Here is a 14,368-nt window from a genome sequence, read left to right on the forward strand (position 1 = left end):
CACATCTGTTTCCATTGCATCGTAACGTAGGAGCACCTCATGGATGTGGACGTTTATTATTCACACCAAATAAGGAGAGAGCTGAGCAGCCCGCCCCAGCTGTTTACACCATTCAGAAAGTATTTCCTTTATATCTTTCTACAGATGCCACACTTGTCAAGGCTAAGTGCACACTTTCTGCTTCAAGAGACCATCTCTTCCAGCAGTCATCAAGATGCACAATGTTCTATTTAATTTTGTGTGGAATATCAAAGAAGATTTCTTGAGCACGTCAACCTAATCATTTTCTGATAATTAGTTTGATTAAATCTTTTCTCCACAAATGGACAATGTTTTAAATGAGGACAGCAATGGTATTTCTACCACTGCTCTTCCACTTGCAGGGAGCAGATATAATGACTGGTGCTGCCCATATGGTGACTATCGGTGTGCGGAGTCACAACAGAGAGCACTACAAGCTATTTGACTGGAGAGAGCGTTACCCGTGCACCCAACCTGATATTGATGCACATGCACTTCCGTCAGCATTTGCAATTGGCAGTGGGGACTCTGAATAGGTTTTTCCTTTCTACTTAGGAGCAGGAGGCAGCATCTCTATATTACTACAGCTGTGTCGGCACTAGTCCGTGCCATAACCTGGGATATTTCATGGATCATTAAAACTTTCCAACTTCTAGAATAAAGTCACTAAGTCATTTTGGAGCCAGGGAACAGATTTTCCTGACTACCTGTCAATGCAACTCTGACCTTTCACAAAAGAGTAAAATACCAAACGCTCCTGTCACCATATACTGAAAAGCATTTTGTTAAATCAATTTTCCCCTGATTCAAACAATAGTATCTGTGCGTTCTAGGTTCATCTTCAACCTCTTACTTATTTCTCTCCTGACTGCAAATTAGTTTCAAGTGTAGTTTGATCCTGTCAATGCTTAGAAAGTTATACCCAATTAGTCACATTACATGCACTATATTATAGCAACTGTACGTTCTACTCCTCTTTTACAATTTACTTCAACTATGCTTCCCTTTTCCAGGAGATGGGGGATCCCACCAGAGAATCTGGCTGAGAACCAACGAAACTCATTGGCAACAGCATCAGAGTTTGAGCAGTAAGCAACTACTCAACGAATAGAGGCAACCTGGGGATAAACAGCATTTTCCTGTGGTACTTTGAGCTGTCATTAAACACGCCACACACTACAGGAAGCATCCCTTAATCTTCCTATCCTTGTGTTTGTCATAGAGGTTGAGCTGATGTTGCTGACATGGAACATTAAAACAGGATTAGGCAGCTTTACTTCCTTTGGTTGGTTAACAACACCTCCAAACAATCATCCATATTGCAAAATAAAAATGTTCACTTCATTTCCAATTCCAATAGATCTCTTTCGATCCACATCCTCCAAGATGATGGGTTGGACCCAATCACCAGCCTAGAAGTTCAGAGAGGGATGTAAAAATAAAATCATTGCTGCCTTCACTTAAAGCATCATCTATTCACATAACAAAGATTTAGGAAAACTTATTATCAGGAAATGATTTTGCCTGGCTGCGATCCTTTCCATCGCCAATCGACACTGCTGACACTTCCATGGAAATTTAGCATTTGACTTTTAGGATGCGAGTCAAGTGTTCAATCGGTTGAGATGGTAGGTTGTCTTTACTTGACGGGGATTAGGCCACTTTGCACACTAGCATTGCCTGATGTCTTATTTACAATGTCACTGGCTTCTTTAGGAGACCCCAAAACAAAAGCCGGTCTGCTCTTTTGAAGTTTTTCAACCCGGCAGGGTGGGACAACACTATGAGCTGGCAGTACTTTAGACTGCAAAGGAAACAACATCTTGTTCTATTCATACACTACCACAGGGTCTCAAACAAACAAGTCCAAAACTTGCAAGGATTTTAAAAAGGTGGTGATAATATTATAAATAAAATATCAAAGTGAATGCACACAGAAGTATAATCCCAGAACAAATAAAAACCTTTCAATGTTACAAAGTTTACAATGCCATCTCTCTTTCAGGTTTCCATGACAATTAAGAGTCCAGGTTGACACAGACACAACTCACAAGGGCTCGTCAACAACCATCTCATGCAAGCAGAGCCAAGACGTTAAAATCCACCTCACAGAACACAGCCAAAAACTTCCCTCTCTTCTCCCTAAATTACCCCCAAGTCTTCCTAATATTGGAAGCCAGCAACAGCTATCATGGCAGCTCACGGGTTGAGTAATGATTTTGATTTGACAAGGCGACAGTAACCGTAGCAACAGTAACCTGTGAAGCCTGCTCAGCCATTGTCGTATTCAATACGGCAAAGGCCAGAGAGGCCAGAAAGAAAATGAGTCACAGGACCATGGCATCTGACACGTCTGGTGTCGTGCACTTTAATCATAGCTGGTAGAAATTAATTCCAGAGGATTTTCGATATAGTTCCCTGTGCAGCTCCTGCTTTTGTGATAAGGCTACAAAACCCACAATGCTGCAAAATGCCCGACTAAAAGGGAATATTTTCTATTTCAGGAAACACTCCTTGAGAATGAGGCATTTGTCTTCTTCCTATTATAAATTGCTTTTGACCATTTCATTTGCACGATCACGTGCTAACAAGCAATAAAAGGAAAAGCAATTAAAAATGCTTATGTGAGGTAAATTTATATGTTCTTTGTGCTGGTGTCTCTTATAAACTGTGTGCCTATCCCTTCGCTGCTGTCCCATGGATGACGGCTTGCAATGGGACACCTCTCCACAGGCACCTGCAACTGTCTGATTACTTGCATAAATCATCACCCCTTTCATGCATGCGACTGAGATAAGAAAGTCTACAGACAGTTAAAGCACCAACACTGCCATCAAACTCAATCCCCTCACTTGCTTGGTGTCTGTATTCATGGGGTTCAGGGTTGCTGGGCAGCGGTCAGGACAGGATGGTTAGAGGACATCAAGATCAACCATTAGAATACCTTCATTACAGGTAAAATAAACAATACTTGCCCCTCAGCATTCCCAATACAAATTAAAAAACTAAAAAATATTACAACAAGCCCAAAGAAAATGTCACACTAACATGTTGTTGAATTATGCCCCATTCAAACTCTTCTATTAGGTAAGCTTAGAAATTAGGGTCTGGAGATGATTTATTAGTTCTGTGGGTGAAAAAGGTGGTCTGGCCCAGTTCTTTGCTCATGAACAGACCTGATACAGTAATCCTGTCATCAGCAGGACAGAAAAACCAACAGCACATCACTTCTTAAAGTCTAAAACAAGAAAAGGCAGAGTCTTGATCCTGTTCCATCATCGCTCAGACTTTCTGGATCTATGCCCAAGCAGGGACTAATCAGCTGCACCTCATTTTTCTGACAGTGCATGGTACGGGATGAACACATTAGGTTCAGTACACCATTCCATTGCAGGGTGAGAAAGTCACCAGAAGGAAGTCTATTCCATTACAAAACCATGGAAACCTCTTGTTCCCTCCATTTCGAAAGGCAGTGCTCGTGACTGTGGAGAATTTCACAGGGTAAATGGACATGCTTGCTTTGAATTAAGGACAGGAAGGAGCTGATACAGAAGCCAGTTCCCTGTGTTTTTTTTGTCCTCTCTCTGTGCTCAAACCAGACAATCCTTATCAACTTTTGATTTGTTCAGATTTTACTCTCATGTACCATTGAAGCACAGAGCGTTAATAAATTGCTTGAAGAAATCACTTCTCAAAACCACTTGGCTCATTTATCCTATTTTCTACCTAAAGTTAGGAACGTATCTATAAACCCAAAAGATAAAAATCCTCAGTAACTTATGCTAACCATGAATGTTAGTGGTAGTTACACATTTCACCCCACTTCTGTCAAAGGAACCAAGGTACAAAGCAAAGCTGCTACTATACCCCTTAGCACGTACTACAGACGAATTTTGACTCTACAGTTATCAGCATTTCAGGTCAAACACTTGGTGCAATGTAACACTGCTGATCAGCAAGGAATGATCACTGAACTGTGAGCCAACAAACCAAATTAAACAGTCAGAATCTATTTGCTTCAGATGAGCAGTCAGTAGACTGTGAACAATGTGCTTTGCAGGAGGTACTAGAGTTGATCAGGGTAGCATTGCTGTGAATGAGAAAATCAGGCCAGCATTGCTGTGAATGAGAAAATCAGGCCACTGTGGACAGTACCACTCTTCACTGCAATCTTGGGATAACCCTTACCACATCTATATATTAAGGAAAGATAAAGGTGGGGCAGCTCATTCAGTCTCCAGAATGCAAAGGATGACAGTCTAGAAATGTATCCACAATCATATGCTAGTTGCATCAGTGCTTTGTACCTTGCAATGAATTTTGAAGGCAGAATACAATGTGCCGATGCAATAATACAGCATCTTTAATGTTATTGACTGGAGATAAATTTTGAGCCCAATATGTAAATGCATGAGGACACCAAGCAGATGCCAGTAAGTTCATTATTTTTTAATATAATTTTGTATAATTGATGTTGTTTTGTTTTTCTTGTGAATGTTGTGTATCTGATGTGATGTACCTTGATGCTGCTGCAAGTAAGTTTTTCATTTCACCTGTGCATACATAATCTTGTGCATATGACAATAAACTCGACTTGTTTTCAATTTTTGAGAATGATCAAAAGCAAATAAATATGATTGCACACAAGCTAGTAGAAATTTAGCTGGAGGTCACCCTCCACTGTGTTATAGGATGATGCATGTGAATGAAACAGCTAATAGGAAACCAAACATGAAGGGGAAAAGGAATCAAAACTGTACAAGAGACTTTCTCAGTTCTTAACATTTTTCAGGAAATTTCTAAGCAGAATAACTGTGATTCAACAGAGAGCACAACTCTTAATATCCAAGAAATATTTCAAGTAACACAATGAAATGGATCAATAAACTTAGAACATGCAAGGATGACTCTCTTAAACACATTTGTTTCCTCCTCAGGACCCAATGTCATCCACCCCAATCCATATAAACTAAGACAGATTTAAACACAATCACACACGCACACAGACACACACACACACACAATCAGGCGTGTACACAGTCAGGTGCACACACAAATGCACCTTTTGTTCAGAACAAACATCAAAAGGGAAAGAAAATCTTTCCCCAGAGTCTCCCCAATTCCACTTGAATCAGGATTTAATCCCCTGTGGTCTTGTGTGGTTCGGCTCCAAGTATTTGGAAATATTAAATTAAAGAAATTACCACTGAGGCAAATAATCATGTCGGAAAAAAATCACTTTCCTGTTTCCCCTTTACAGTACGGCATTGTAACTGTGAATCTGATGGGATCAACAGCACTGCAACCCGAACAAATTACTCACTAACAAAGAAAATTAATACCTACTTGCAATGCCCACAAATCAACAAGCAAGCCAAGAGGTTAAACCCAAACATAATACAGACATCCATTTAGGAAAATTGCTGCTTTTTTTCCCCCACATTTATAAACCACAATTCAGAGAATCTTGCTTCTATTCTCTGCTCTAATCCACACAATCTTGAGTGCTCTCTGTATTACAGGGAGATATAAAATTGATCATCACAATGCCTGCTTTTTATTTAAATGTTCCTCAGAGTAAGAGATAGGCTGCAATATTTTAATTTGGTTGTAAGGAGCTACCAGCACTGTCAGATGACACTGACCATTCCTCTTCTTTACTCCTCAAAGTGGAAGTGCAGATGGAATTCACTCTCTGTGTATTGGCACATACTATATATACCTTGGTTCAGTAGGCTTTTAGTTGCTGAGTTTAGTAACTGCACAGACGAAACAATGTAACCACAGCACTTCCATAATGATGGCCCATACAGACCAATGCTAATGAAGAGTTTAACCCTAGGAATGAACCATGTGTATGAGATTTTTTTGGATGAGAGCCAATATATGTACAACCAACAACACCTAAGAAACCTTACAGTACGATGGTAACTATAACTGACTGTGTTGACAGCATTGGCTGCAGTATTAATTCCAGTAAAACAATTTATCCAGCAAAATTAAACAGGTGAAATATAGAGCTGGATGTTTTTTTTAAATATAGCATCTGTGTGGATTATACCTTCACTGGTACTGGGACCTTTCCTGGTGGGGGTTCTCCTAATTAACTGCCATAATAATTAAGGGTCATATTATGATTTTATTTTCTTTATGTTGCATTAAGTTGTACTCCCAACCTAGAAGACTAACAAAAGCCCATAAAACGTACTATTACTGCCATAGCACCCCTCCTCCCAGTTGGCCAGGTGCCTGGAACACCTGATGAAATACCGACACCCCAAGTCCCATCCCTTCGTAAATCACTGGCCTTATTTGGGGTTGGCAGAAGCTCTATCCTTAAGAGGGCTAACTAAGTAGGGGCTCCTGCTCAAGACCAGATGCCATGGGTCATACAGCAAGAGGCTACAGATTTGAGGATAATGATCTTTGACAAACATGATGTATTTCTACGTGATTTCTCATCCTAATGAGATTCTTCATCAACTAAAAATATCTGTGTGTCGATTAAAATCTCAGAAAATTCTAAAAATTTGAGTTCTGGATATCTATGATTATGCAAGTCATGGTTTACATGGACATAGCAACAGAAATTCAATGACACAGGCAAGAAGTATGGCAGATATACATCAAACTAGCCTAAAAATTACTCTCATCAAACTCTTTAGAATTCTTCAGTGAATCACTATTCAGGGGGTGGTAACCAGCAAAAAGCCAGTCTTCCGTCAACTTTATGTCAACATGAATATGGAATGGAGTCCAATATGGGATGGATTCAGCACAGAGACATGCTAATAAAGTCATCTGCTAATATTGAACAATATAATTTATAATAACATATCCAGTTTATGCAAATGCCTGCAGAATACTCTTTTCGTGAAATCGATGTCAAACTTGGGCTCCGAGTTTTATTCACACTTGTCTCACTGAGATAAAATGGGCGGCTTGACTACGATGAGCTAAAGCAATGAAGGTGCCTATATCTGGACCACAAGGCATTAGAGCAAACACAACCTACTCTACACCGAGAAGCTGCACAGCATTGCAATGCAGACCCTACATCGGTTGTACAATGCGTAACTTGCCCTCAGAAACTACTGGAGGGAGTCTGAGCCATGGTTCCACATGTACCTGTGTCAAGATATAGCAGCATGAAGAGCACTATAACTTGTCTGATATTTGAACTGGTTTCTTAACCCTGCAACACAGCTGTGACTATACTACTGTTACAGAGGAAATACCTTGACCTAAGCATGTAATACTTCCAGAGGTATTGCTCCCTAAGAGAAGCTATAGAGCAAACAGCAAAATTGGGAAACAATTCCCTTGGTTGCTACTGGTGACCATCTGCAACCAATCATGTCATTCACACACCCACATCCTCTCACTATTCATCAGTGCCATAGGCCAAAAAGGAAATACCCACTTGTAATGTTCAGATGCTCATATGAAACAGTTTGAGGGGACCACTCCAATAAAACTCTCCCACTGTTGCATGTGCACAGTTTTTAGGTTCACTTTATATGCTGCGGGTATCTTGGGCAAGGACAGCAACCCTCATTGCTCATGAGATGATAGTGAGCACATCTGGAGTCCTGTAGGTGGAGAACCCCCCCAAATATTTTTGGGCAGATAATTCCTGGATTTGGACCCTTTGACAATGTATTATCAGCAATAAAGATCCAACTCAGGATGGGGAGCCTGAAAAGGGTGGTGTCTCTAAGTGGCTGAAGTCTTTGTCCTTCTTGGTGGGGAAGATCGTAGGTTTGCATAATGCTGTTCAAGTAGCCGAGGTGAGTAACTGCAGCGGATTTTGTGGATAGGTTCAGTTTGTCAATTAGACCGAACCTATGTTTCAGGAGTATTTTTATGAAGAAATTTTAACGCACCAGAGACTGGAACAGAGTGCCACAAAATGCTAATCATTCTTGGCATGCAGAATACAACCTGTATAAACATTACCAGAGACTTTGATGGACATGTTTCCTTAAAAGAAAATACATTACAATTCATGTTGCGTTATCTAAATTTTCTTTGGCACTGGTACTAGCAGCCTGCAAAGCATTTCAAATATTCTTCAAATAGTTTTATTTTCAGCAGCATTTCACACCACAGTGGCTATTCAATTTGTTGATTAGCAGCATTATTAAAATTTGCAATGCTACTTAAGCTGCTGAATTAAAATCCATTTTATGCAAGGGTACAGAGCAGAGCATACAAAAGATGAAACAGACTGAGCAACACTCTGAAACTAAGCATGTGTCATTATTTATGAAAGTCTGCATCAGCCAAACACACACACAAGTTTGACTTCATAGTCTGTTTAGCAACAACCCTCAGGCAAGAGAAATTTAATATTGTAGTTTCCTTCTCATTTTTGCATTGAATTCCTTTATTTTCCCCTTTCCCCCCACAGCATTAAAGTCTCTAATATCACAGACTTACAAGGGTGAACAGTAACAGACCATGCCCCCCATACAGTTGTTTGATGGCCCTCTCCTCTGGTAGTTTGTGGGGCTATATAATGGATGGTCAATCGCTACCGTCTGTTTCCTGCCATCATTTTAAACTAAAATCAGCTTTGTGCTTTTGCGACACAGCTAGCAAGCTTTTACTCAGTGAGGCCCTGGCACTGTCCTGAAAAACTTAGTGAAGACTTGTGGCTCCAGGATTTGAGCCGATGGTAAGGTACCAGATACAAGTCCAATTCCCCAGCCATACTGACCTTGTCATTATAGAGATATTTTATCTTCCTTACAAAACTAGAGGGTTTGGATCCTCCATTCAGCCTGGCTGACTAGATCACTGGAAAGCCATCTTGTACAGTCAGAAAGGGTCCAGTTTTCAGTCCGAGGTAGCTTATCTCAGCTGATTTCAGAATAAGAGAGGGGGTAGGAAAACACAAAGTTGGTGAAGGTTTCTGAACTTAATTGCTTTGCAGCAGCTGAATCGCTCTTGTATGGATGCTGATACACAGCAGCAAATTGGTGATGATGCCCACAGACAAAATCTATTGCCATCTAGTATCTGGACTTCAGCATTAGGAAAATGGCTTCTTTGCCATGGCAACAAATGGTGCCAGGCACTTGCTGAACCATTCGCCAGCACTTTCAGAGGAGTAATGATTATAACAAGAGCAGTAAACTGCTCTCAGAGTATACTAAACTAACGTTTATCACCTGGAAAACCAAAGGCAATTCAGTCCATGTCAAGTGGACTTCTTACTGGCTCCATCTGATGATGAGCTGGAAGTACACATTCTACTCCCCAACAAGTAGCCCCTTTGCACCACATGATATATTGTTCCAGAGCACAGAATGCAGTAGGTTGTATAAATAGGCAGTTGATTCCTCATGAGATATCTTATGAATTCAAAGGTAAAATGCTACCAACAAGGCCACACTGAAATAACAAATGAGATTTTAATACATTAGCATTTGATGGAGTAAAAATAGTACCAGATCCCTTAACATGCAGGTCAAGAACCAGAGGGCATAAATTTAAAGGCATTGGTCAAAGGATGAGGGTTCAAGGGTTTTCTTCACCCACTGGATACTAGAACATAGAACACTACAGCACAGTGCAGGCCCTTTGGCCCACAATGTTGTGCCGACATTTTATCCTGCTCTGAGATCTATCTAACCCTTCCCTCCCACATAGTCCCCTATTTTTCTATCATTCATGTGTCTATCTAAGAGTCTCTTAAATGTCCCTAATGTATCTGCCCCCACAACCTCTGCAGGCAGTGTGTTCCACGCATCCACCACTCTGTGTAAAAAACTTACCCCTGACATCCCCCTTATACCTTCCTCCAATCACCTTAAAATTATGTCCCCTCATGTTAGCCATTGTCACCCTGGGAAAAAGTCTCTGACTGTCCACTCAATCTATGCCTCTTATCATCTTGTACACCTCTATCAAGTCACCTCTCATCCTCCTACTGTCCACTTTACATCCTGGTAAATCTCCTCTGCACCCTCTCTAAAGCTTCCATATCCTTTCTATAATGAGGTGACCAGAACTGAACACAATACTCCAAGTGTGGTCTGACCAGAATTGTATAGAGCTGCAACATCACCTCGCGGCTCTTGAACTCAATACTCCGACTAATGAAGGCCAACACTCCATACGCCTTCTTAACAACCCTATCAACCTGCGTGGCAATCTTGAGGGATCTATGGACGTGGACCCCAAGATGCTTCTGTTCCTCCACACTGCCATTAACCTTGTATTCTGCTTCAAATTCAATCTCCCGAAGTGTATCACTTCACACTTACCTGGGTTGAACTCCATCTGCCACTTCTCAGCCCAGTTCTGCATTCTATCAATATCCTGTTGTAATCTACAGCAACCTTCTACAATATCCACAACACCACTAACCTTTGTATCATCAGCAAACTTACTAACCCACCCTCCCACATCCTCATCCAAGTCATTTATAAAAATCACGAAGAGCAGGGGTCCCAGAACAGATCCCTGTGCAACACCACTGGTTATCGACCTCCAGGCAGAATACGCTCCATCTACCACCACCCTCTGTCTTCTACGAGCGAGCCAATTCTGAATCCGCACAGCCAAGTTTCCCTGGATCCCATGCCTCCTGACTTTCTGAATGAGCCTTCCAAGAGGGACCTTATCAAACACCTTACTAAAATCCATGTACACCACATCCACTGCTCTACCTTCATCAATGTGCCTTGTCACATCCTCAAAGAATTCAATCAGACTTGTGAGGCATGACCTGCCCCTCACAAAGCCATGCTGACTGTCCCCAATCAGCCTATGCTTCTCTTCCCAGCCTATGCTTCTATGTTTACTAGGGTTATCCCTACTTCCTTTCTCAAACAAAGGAACAACATTTGCCACCCTCCAATCATCCGGCACTACTCCTGTGGCCAGCGAGAATGCAAAGATCATCACCAAAGGTGCAGCAATCTCTTCCCTAGCTTCCCGTAATAACCTTGGATATATCCCATCCGCCCCGATGACTTATCTATCCTAATGATTTTCAGTAGTTCCAGAACATCCTCTTTCTTCACGTCGACATGCCCCAGCATATCAGTCTGTCATATGCCATCCTCACAAACATCAAGGTCTCTCTCTCTGGTGAATAGCAAAGCAATGTATTCATTAAGGACCTCCCCTACCTCTTCTGACTCCAGGCACATATTTCCTCTTTCATCCCTGATCGGTCCTACCTTCACTCTAGTCACCCTCTTATTCTTCACATACGTGCAGAACGGCTTGGGGTTTTCCTTGATCCTACTCGCCAAGGATTTCCAATGCCCTCTTCTAGCTCTCCTAAGTCCATTCTTAAGCTCCCTCCTGGCTACCTTGTAACTCTCCAGAACCCTGTCTGATCTATGCTTTCTAAACCTCAGGTGAGCTTTTCCCTTCCTGGAACTCACTGCCTGAAGACCTGTTAGAGGCAGAAACCCTTATCACATTTAAACATGTACTTGAAGAGCCATGATCTGCAAGGCTATGGACTTTGTCTTGGAAGTGTGATTAGGCTGGATGGATCTTTTTCAACTGGGATGGCCACAATGGGCCAAACAGCCTCCTTCTGAGTTGTATATTTCCTTTGACTATTATCCATCTGGGCTCTGCACAATTATAAAATAAGAGTAGTCTTTGTAACAACACACACAGAACCCTGGAGGAACTCAGCAGGTCAGGCAGCTTCTTTAGTTTTGCTGAACCCAAATGATTGCTAAAGATTTCACAGGACTCAGGCTCACCATGGATTTAGACAAACTATATCTGAGCTCCACCCAAAGGAATAGGGGTTACTGATTGAGGAGCAGGATCCCAGATTGCTTAGCTATCATCAGAAATAATGTCACTACTTTGCAGCATTACACAGGAAAGTAAGATGCAAACATATACCAGGCTGTAAATGCATATCTTAACAGTTTGCACCTCCACATCATCCATGACCTAAACTTGTAAGTAAAACCAGTTCTTCTTGAATTAAGCTACCTATGTTAATGAAATTAAAGGTAATCCATAAAAATATAAAATTGATTCAATTATGTTAACAAATGGGCAAACTTCTTAAAAAAGGGATGAACATATTTTTTGTTTATAGTTGAGATATTTTATATATCAATACATCAATATATTTTATATATGGAGATAGTTTATAGTCAGAGATCTAGTTAAAATATTTAGCTGAAGAACTCAATAAGTCAAAGGTTCAAAATACTAATCAAAAATATTTTAATTATTTCACTCAGCCAAGCAGCACACTATTTTTATACCACTAATGTTGCAAAAGCATTTCAAAATAGTAATCAATAATGCTTTATTAATCTTGCATCTGAAAGTAATCATGCAGCTTCAAGCCAAGGTCTAAAAGACTTCCCAGGCTCTACTCAAGCAATGGAGAGAAGTCTTCAGCTGTGAACCTGGACAACTTACTATACAACAGGTGGAAGAAATGATGTTCTTGCAGATTGTTCAATGGTTTAAATAAATAAAGCAAAATACTTGCAATTAATTAGTGCCTTCATATGTTGGAATATTAAAGTGGTTCACATGATTGCTCATTGTGTAGCCATGCCCAGCAGTAATAGGTTTTTCCCATATTCTCTCATGACTGGCCATTAGATGAATTACAAATCAGCTCAGCTTAGTTGAGATTGGCTGAAGGGGGAATGTTGGTCAGAAGACAGAGTGATTCCAGTGGTCTCTTCTAAACAATACCTAAGGATCCATAACACCCAATTTGCCAGCCAACGGTCATAATATTGCTTGTGCTGGGCACTACCTCCAACAATACAACATTTATTTAACTGGTAAGTTACATCAACACCGAATGTCACACAAACCCACAACTTACGAACCTAAACGAAGAATGCTACCAACAATACCACAATGAAATATGAAATGAGATTTTAATATGGCATCTCATTTGTACATGCCTCAAGCACTGGGATAAATGCAGTGCCTGCACACGGTGAGGATGGAAGTGGGGTACTGGCTATCACACTGTGTGCTGATTCTCTGACTTGCATTCCCTTCAAGCCCACTGAGAGTGGAGACAAACTGCTCATCCAAGTTCTTTGAGCACAATGAATAGTAAACTCCTCAGACATGTTGCTGAAAGCCTATATTCTCTTTTCTTATTTTTTAAAGTATTCTCAATGACAGGGAGAGAAACATGAAAAGAAAGCTCCATTGGCACTAATGGGTATAAACTAGTCACAGTGTTGCAAGAATTTAATATTTTGAAAGGGAGATGTATCAAAATCAAATAATGCTAATTTAATTCAGATCAATCCAAGTGAATGCTAACAGATTTTTGCAGGAACAGAAATGATTTAGAACCAGATGCATTCCACAGCCCTCTGGGGCACTGCTCACTGAAGCATTTAGGAGAAGAGATACTTCAATGTTGTAGACCAAAGACCCTCAAAAAGTTGAATACAGAAAACACCTAGACAAGGCTGTAGTTCTGATTGCTTTTTACAAGTGGGATCACTTTGCCAGTGGGAATTAACTCTTTCTGGTGTGGAAAGTGGGAATAAAATTGGAGGGAAACAGAGAAAAAAGAGAGGAATAAGAACAACTTATTATTCCTACTATTGCTTCACTGCAATCACTTATAACTGAGAATTCATTTTAAAACAATTCCCAAAAGATATTTTGGTATACTAATGAATGCCAAAGCTTCAAGTGCACAATTGATGTTAATTTATTATTTACACTAATGTTAAAGATAATACTAGTTTATAATTGCCCAAAGGAATCACAATATACATATGAATATAATCATAATCCCTCTTGGATTTTCATGATCTTATGATATTTGCCTCACAACAATGTGCATGTATATTGTATTTTCCTTCCTAGAAATTTCACCTGCAAAGAACAAAACAAAAAGCACAAAAGGTCACGTTTTCAAATTCCATTTTGAATGACAGTGAAGTTACATCTACAACCACAGTCTGTCTTCACAGAGGAATCCACTTACCCATTAAAGTTAAAGGAGGCCCTCGGTCATATGTCACATTCAAATCAATGTAACGTGCTTTAACAACCAGACAATAGTGGACTTATTCCACATTTTCAACTAATATTTATGCATTAATCAACTGAACTTGCAAATTTCAAGAAGTTCTCAGGATTTCTGTTGCAAAAATGAAACTAAAGGAAAATTGATCCATTAGGCATGGAAAGTTCCAAGTGAACTGCAATAATTTGAAACCATTCCAGACATGACCTTCATCCTCCACCTTTCTGAAGCACTTGCTTCTCAATGACTTTAAATGAACTGTTTTCCTTCTAAATTACCATCAGGACTGCATCAGCCTGCTTCAAAGTGCCCGAGGATACCTCAGAACTC

At 40.4% G+C, this 14,368-nt stretch overlaps 1 protein-coding gene across 7 annotated transcripts in view; it reads right to left on the reverse strand.

Annotated features, from left to right (window-relative positions):
• The window catches only part of slit2 (slit homolog 2 (Drosophila)), a 369,641-nt gene that overhangs the window by 335,250 nt on the left and 20,023 nt on the right, over positions 1–14,368 (reverse strand). The gene's annotated exons all lie outside the window — the stretch shown is intronic.

The sequence above is a fragment of the Pristis pectinata genome, chromosome 2, assembly GCF_009764475.1.
Source record: "Pristis pectinata isolate sPriPec2 chromosome 2, sPriPec2.1.pri, whole genome shotgun sequence".
Lineage (NCBI taxonomy): Eukaryota > Metazoa > Chordata > Chondrichthyes > Rhinopristiformes > Pristidae > Pristis > Pristis pectinata.